Here is a 6,311-nt window from a genome sequence, read left to right on the forward strand (position 1 = left end):
TTTGAAAGTTCTTGAAATTCCCTTTACAATGAGCTACGACACGACTATTTTGCTTACCAGTCACAGATTTTAGGAAGCATTACCTCCAAAAAATTTCTGGAAAAGTCATTTTATTTACTCGTGTAGGTTAAGAGAAAATTTAATTTAAGAAAAAAAGTAGGAAATCTCGGATTTTTGCTGAAGAACGAAAAAGTCCTTACACATAACCTTATTATTTTCACTTTTCTTCAATTTTCTCGAAATGCCCAAAGGGGATCGATGGGGACTTTAGTGACGGGATTCAGGTCCCAAAGACCTACCGATCCCAGCTTACTTTGCTTTTGTTCTAATTTTTGCAAGCTCTTCCATACAAATTTAGCTAACTGCACCAGCCTATAAAGAAAAAAATATTTTAAATTATTGTAATGTTGTACTAATGTCGGACTTGGAAAGACCTACAGGTAGAGTATACGCACTGGCTGGTGTGAGTACATCCACGAGAGTTATGACTAAAAATATAACAGATGTTCGGAGAGTCCACCTTCCCTGCTTTTTACATAAAATTTTTTTTTTTTCGAAAAAGTGTTCGCTAGAATTGAAAGACGAATCCAACGAGCTATCACTCACTAAAATCGGAAACCGCTTGTTTTCCAAGCGCATGTAGTCTTGTCGATATGACTCTTAAATTTTAAATATTTTGTTTTTTTTTTATGGCATTCTAATCTAATGATATACATTTCAATGAATTATATGGCCACGGTAACAATTCAAAGGAGCTAATTTTATGAAATTTTAGGGAATACTCATAGCTCATAGCTTTCTCGTTTAAATTCAATTCAGCATTCAATATGGAGCTAAGTTGAAGCCGTATTGCGATAATTGAAAATTTATTTTGTACTGAATGTCGCATTAGTACTGGCAGTATAAGGGTTACGCTTTCTGATTCAATCAGTATGCAGATTTTGATTTATATTTTCTGAATATGCACACACATGCATCGTTGCAGTTTTCTTATTTTACTGGCAATTTTACAGAAAAGAGCTGGGGAATGTGAAACTGATGAGTGTATCAGTTTTCGAGCGTTCATGCAGAATCAAAATTCAAACATTTTATAGAGTATTCGGAATTGTAACTTTAAAGCCACAAGTTTCTTGCGAGTCTAGAATAATACGGCCTTTTTTATGCAATAGCACACGGTTCGATCAAAATTTTACTGAAACATCCGTGTCATCTGATACTTCTATTCAAATTATTGGATCGCGTTGACTGTCGATAAATTTTTTCTTATAACAATACCACTGGTCAAGAGAAAACCTCAAAAACTAACCCATTGTATGGTTCTACACCATACGTGTACTCTGTGTAATGAAAATTCTCATTACTCATCTGGTAAGTATGTGCGTAATGTTACAACTATGTACGTACGTATACATGCAACAGATATTATTTCAATTTTTCAACCAAATGGGCAGGAGAAGAATTAAAAAAAAAACATCATCAACAACAAGCAGAAGTTAAAAAGTGCCACAACTCAAGCATAATGAGTATTATAAAATATATAAATATTCACAATTAAATTGAAATTAATATGAATTTAATAAATAATAACTATCATTATGCCGCATAATGTAGGCAATGCACTTTTTTCGGAGTATTATTTTCTCTTCAACTGTCTTCTTCAATAAGACATATGCCGTGTCATATCGACCAATATGCATTGCACCATATTTCCTTTTATTATTACATTCGAACAATAAAAATACAAAAATAAAAAATTTGGTGCATTTCATTGCACAACCCGATCTCACATGCAATCCGTTCGTATTCAGGATATTATTGTATAGTTACTATGTACACACACAATTCGTGTCTCGACTGTTTAAAGAAAGAAAAAAAAACATTCTGAAACTGAAAAAGCACCCACAATGCCATTCATCTAAAGTAGAGAACAATGCGACCTTAGAGAGCGTCTTAACAATGGGTGAGAAAAAAAAGGGTAACAATTTGTCCGTTATTGGTGCTAAAACATAAATAATATTCGTTCGCATATATTTGTATGTGTTGTAGATGAATGGCGCCCAACAGGTAGATATATTTCTATTATTTATCAATCAAAAATGTGAAATCATATCCGAGCAACTAAGGACACATAATATGATAAATTATATTAAACTAGCTAATTCCATCATCTCGAATATGGATATAAACCTTTGATGTGATATTAAATTACCAAAATAATAGGATCATTATCCGTTGGAGTTCGAATCTCTTCTATTATTTTATTTCTTTCAGCAAGATTTTGTTTTTTCTTCTCTCTTTATGAGTGGCTGTGTAAACTTAATGAGGGAAATTAGAGCTGCTTTCTAACATCATATAGCAAAAACTTCCCACATCATTCGAACTCAATTAAAGTGCGTTTACTTCTGAAAAAAACCGAGAGAGCAAAGAAAATGGACGAAAGTGTATTTGGACGTCGTTCGTAAAGAAAAAAAAAACAAAACTGATTAAGGGTGACATGATGCTCAGAGGCCCCGTACAACCAGATAGAGTGTTATAGGTGTTCGTAGGAATTTGTTAAATCACAATCTCTCATTCTTCCGTTTCATTAGCAATGAAACCAGATTTCAAATATTCAATCAGTCCTACTTGAAATAAGTTACAACTTTTCGGAGCTAAAGAATTCGAGTCTCCGCAGGTCTCAGCCTACAAAACTCGAAATAACAGTTAGAATCTCTTGTAAACAGATGTAATCATCTATTATCGACAGAAATGACAAAAGTAAATTAAATAATGGCCTCAGATTGTTGTGGTCTCATATATCAAAATGCATATTAAAACGAATGAAGTAAAAGATTTTGCATCAGAGACAAAACAAGACTTTAGACAAATGAAAGAAACAGATTCATTGAATGAAATAAATGTTTATAAATGTTTAACCGTGTGACACATGATGGCTTTGTACAGCATTCAATTCTCGCTATTACCTTGGGCTCATATTAGCAATGCTATAGGCTATACACTATTATTCGTACGGGGCTAAAGATTTAATTTCGTATACCGTCTGGCTAACAGTATTCGATCGATGTCACGTACAATTTTCCCGTTATGTGAAATTAGAGAGATCGATAATTTAGTTTTTTGTCTTATTTCTTAAGGTCGTCTGGCCGTCATTTTTATGGCAATTACAATTCGATCAAAGGTTTTTATTTCTACATTTTATTTGTTTTTTGTTTTGTTTGTTTTTGCATGAATTTTATTAATATTTGGTCAATATGTATCGCTCTGACAAGGCTATTTCTCATTATTATTTTTTTGTTATAATTGATTATGTAATGATAGCAAGAAGGTCACGGTCACCCGAATAGTTCCTATTCCAATAACTCTTTATACTCAAATTAAAGAAACTGAACTTTTATTTGATCTAAAGCATCTAGCACCGTAATTGATTCTGAGTTGTGTTAAGGATCAGGGATCGTCTTAATATGAGCCTATTTCGTACTTTAAGGTTAACGGATATCATCTGCTATTTTTGCCACCAAGTGATAAGGCCGGTCCCAATACCTTGCTTCGAAATATCCAGATTTTTTTTATAGAAACGAGCTAAAGTAAACGTTTTTTTCGACTCTTTGTAGAAACGAACTAAAATAAACGTTTTTTTCGACTCTTTATAGAAACGAGCTAAAATAAACGTCTTTTTTTGACATTACATAACACGAATGTCAGCGAAATAAAAGCTGATTAACTCAATAATAGTACATTTCGTACCTAGGACAAAAAGTCTTTTTTAGCGTGTGAGAAGTTTCCAGACAGAGCCGAAGGCAAGTCCTAGGTATGAAAAAGAATTTTACATCCTACATGCGTCGAAAACCGTACTTTTCATGTTTCAAGCACTTCTTTCGACGCCCTCAACATGTCAAGTCCATTACATAACTCGGGATGTTTTCGTGTGTTTACTGACCTCGGCTTCGTCTCGAATCAACAAAAATCACACGAAAACTCTACTTTTCATCTTTTTATTCCTAGTCAAGGAAAATACTATAGCCTCATTGATTCAAAGACATCAAACGAGGTATTTGTTTATTACGTGAGCTTTGGACCGCTTCTTACATTTTCCATTTTCCGAACCAATTGACGAATGCGATATAAACAACATAGATTTATGGATCCATCGTTTAAGCAACGTTAAGTGCATTGAAATAATTAATTTTTAATTTAATTCCGACCGACATTATTTACATCAACAAAACATTTCATTAAATTCAACGAGCAGCATTCTATACATGCCCTCTGTTATTGGATTACAGCATTCGGCAAATCCATGTATGATTAAATTAGACCGATAATATGATAACATTAATGTCCAATTTAAACAAATTTAAGTCAAAATAGAGTATAAAGATCCCCTCGTTTTAAAATCAATTTTTAACATACACCCTTCGCTTTCAAGAGATATTTATCGTCTCCAAATTTGTCAGATAAATACACATTGTGCATTATGTGAGCAATCCCAAGAACATACACCCTGGATTAAACAATAGAGAAATCATCCCTTTTCTACATGGTTTGATAATATAAAATTGAAAATCTCGGTTACGCTTTGACTTGCCGGGTCTTTCACCAGGGTATAATGTTGTGATTGTGTATCGTCTATGAAATAGGGATAATATTGCATTGCTCGGCATACGGAACGACCATGAAGACGACGACGACGATGATGATGATGATGACATGAAAAAAAGGTTAGTTAAGTTGAGCATGCGTTTAATCACCCATGGGGTTCTCTACTTTAACCCACAATGAGTATTAATGCTATCTGTTCTATTTTTATGTATTTATATAGACTGACATAATAGGTGGGTGGTTTTGTTGGTTTTGATGGGGTGTTTTGTCATTTGATTTTTCATGGTTTCACATTAGTTAAAGTATACTTCCTTTCGTAAATTGGAGTCGGATTTATCATACAGATTTCACACATAATTGCGACTGGTTTTTATGCGAACTGCATCTTTGTAGATTACTAATTTTTACGATAATAGATGGCACATTTTGAAATTGTGCACGGTTCTAGTCGGACACCGGAAATTAATGAAATGAATTTGAACTTTTTTGTTAGGGATTGAGTAGTAGAGTGATGCAACTAGATGGACTTTAAACCTTACACCAGTTTCAGTTTGTTTGAATTCTTTGATTTTAATGGAAATACGCTCATCGGAGTCCTATGTATGGGGTGACTGTTCCAAAGCCTGTAGTATTTTCTTGGATAGCCGATTTAACTGCGACCATTAATTTTATTTGGTTTTTTCGCTTTAAGATCTTCTAAAGATTATGCGTTTAAATGATCATAGCTTTGAACAGTTAATTGAAAGAAGGCTTCAAAACTAATAGCTAGTTTAATGACCAAAAAAGAAGTTTCGCTCATAAAAATTTCCAAGCCCGGAACAATCGATCCACCATTGTGGGACTAAGTAAGCAAAAAATATAATTTTTTTGTTCTTTCCACTATATTCATGCCATTCCATTATAAGGGTAAAATTTTTAAAAGCCATGAAAATGCCACAGTCATTAATCTTTGCTAACATTGTTGTAAAAAGTACTAAAATTCAAATATAAAAACATATTTAATTCACCAACCCTCCTCAAAATAACTTTCTTCAACCGTTGTGTGTTACTGCGTAAATCTATGTACACATTTCAATGACTGTGTAGTCTCATATATATACTGTACCATTATACGTATACACTTTCTGTACCAGAAAAGCGTAGATTAATTTGCATAAAAAATGTCACTCATTTTGGGGAGAACATTTTTATTTAACATTACACAACACCCCACATTTTGTCGCAATAAAAAGAAATATTTTTTTCAATTGATTCACATTACGTAATTCAGTTGGTTTAACTTTAGACGTTTAATGGTTGACTGTTCATTTTTGCGGGTATATGGCGTACCATAAAAAAAATGTAGGAAACATTTTCAATGATAAACGGAAACCAAGGACGGAATATTACATCTAACTTGCTATTATACAAGAAATTTGATTTCCTACTCACGCTAATGAAATGACGTAGAAAAAAAAAATGTATCCCAAGCACCGACCGACCGATAGCAGAAAGGAAAAAAAAACGTTTATTCTGAACAAGGAGAAAAAAAAAGATTCAGTTCGGAAAACCGATCTTCTTTTCTTACAATATTATTATTGTCACATAAATATCTCCCATTATCAAACTTTATTGATCATACAACCCTCCAAATATAATGGAAAAAATAACAAAAACCCAAAATGCATTACCACTGTATTTAACACTATCAATTTGTCACTGTGCTTCTATTG

Source organism: Bradysia coprophila (genome assembly GCF_014529535.1).
Source record: "Bradysia coprophila strain Holo2 chromosome X unlocalized genomic scaffold, BU_Bcop_v1 contig_12, whole genome shotgun sequence".
Classification (NCBI taxonomy): Eukaryota; Metazoa; Arthropoda; class Insecta; order Diptera; family Sciaridae; genus Bradysia; species Bradysia coprophila.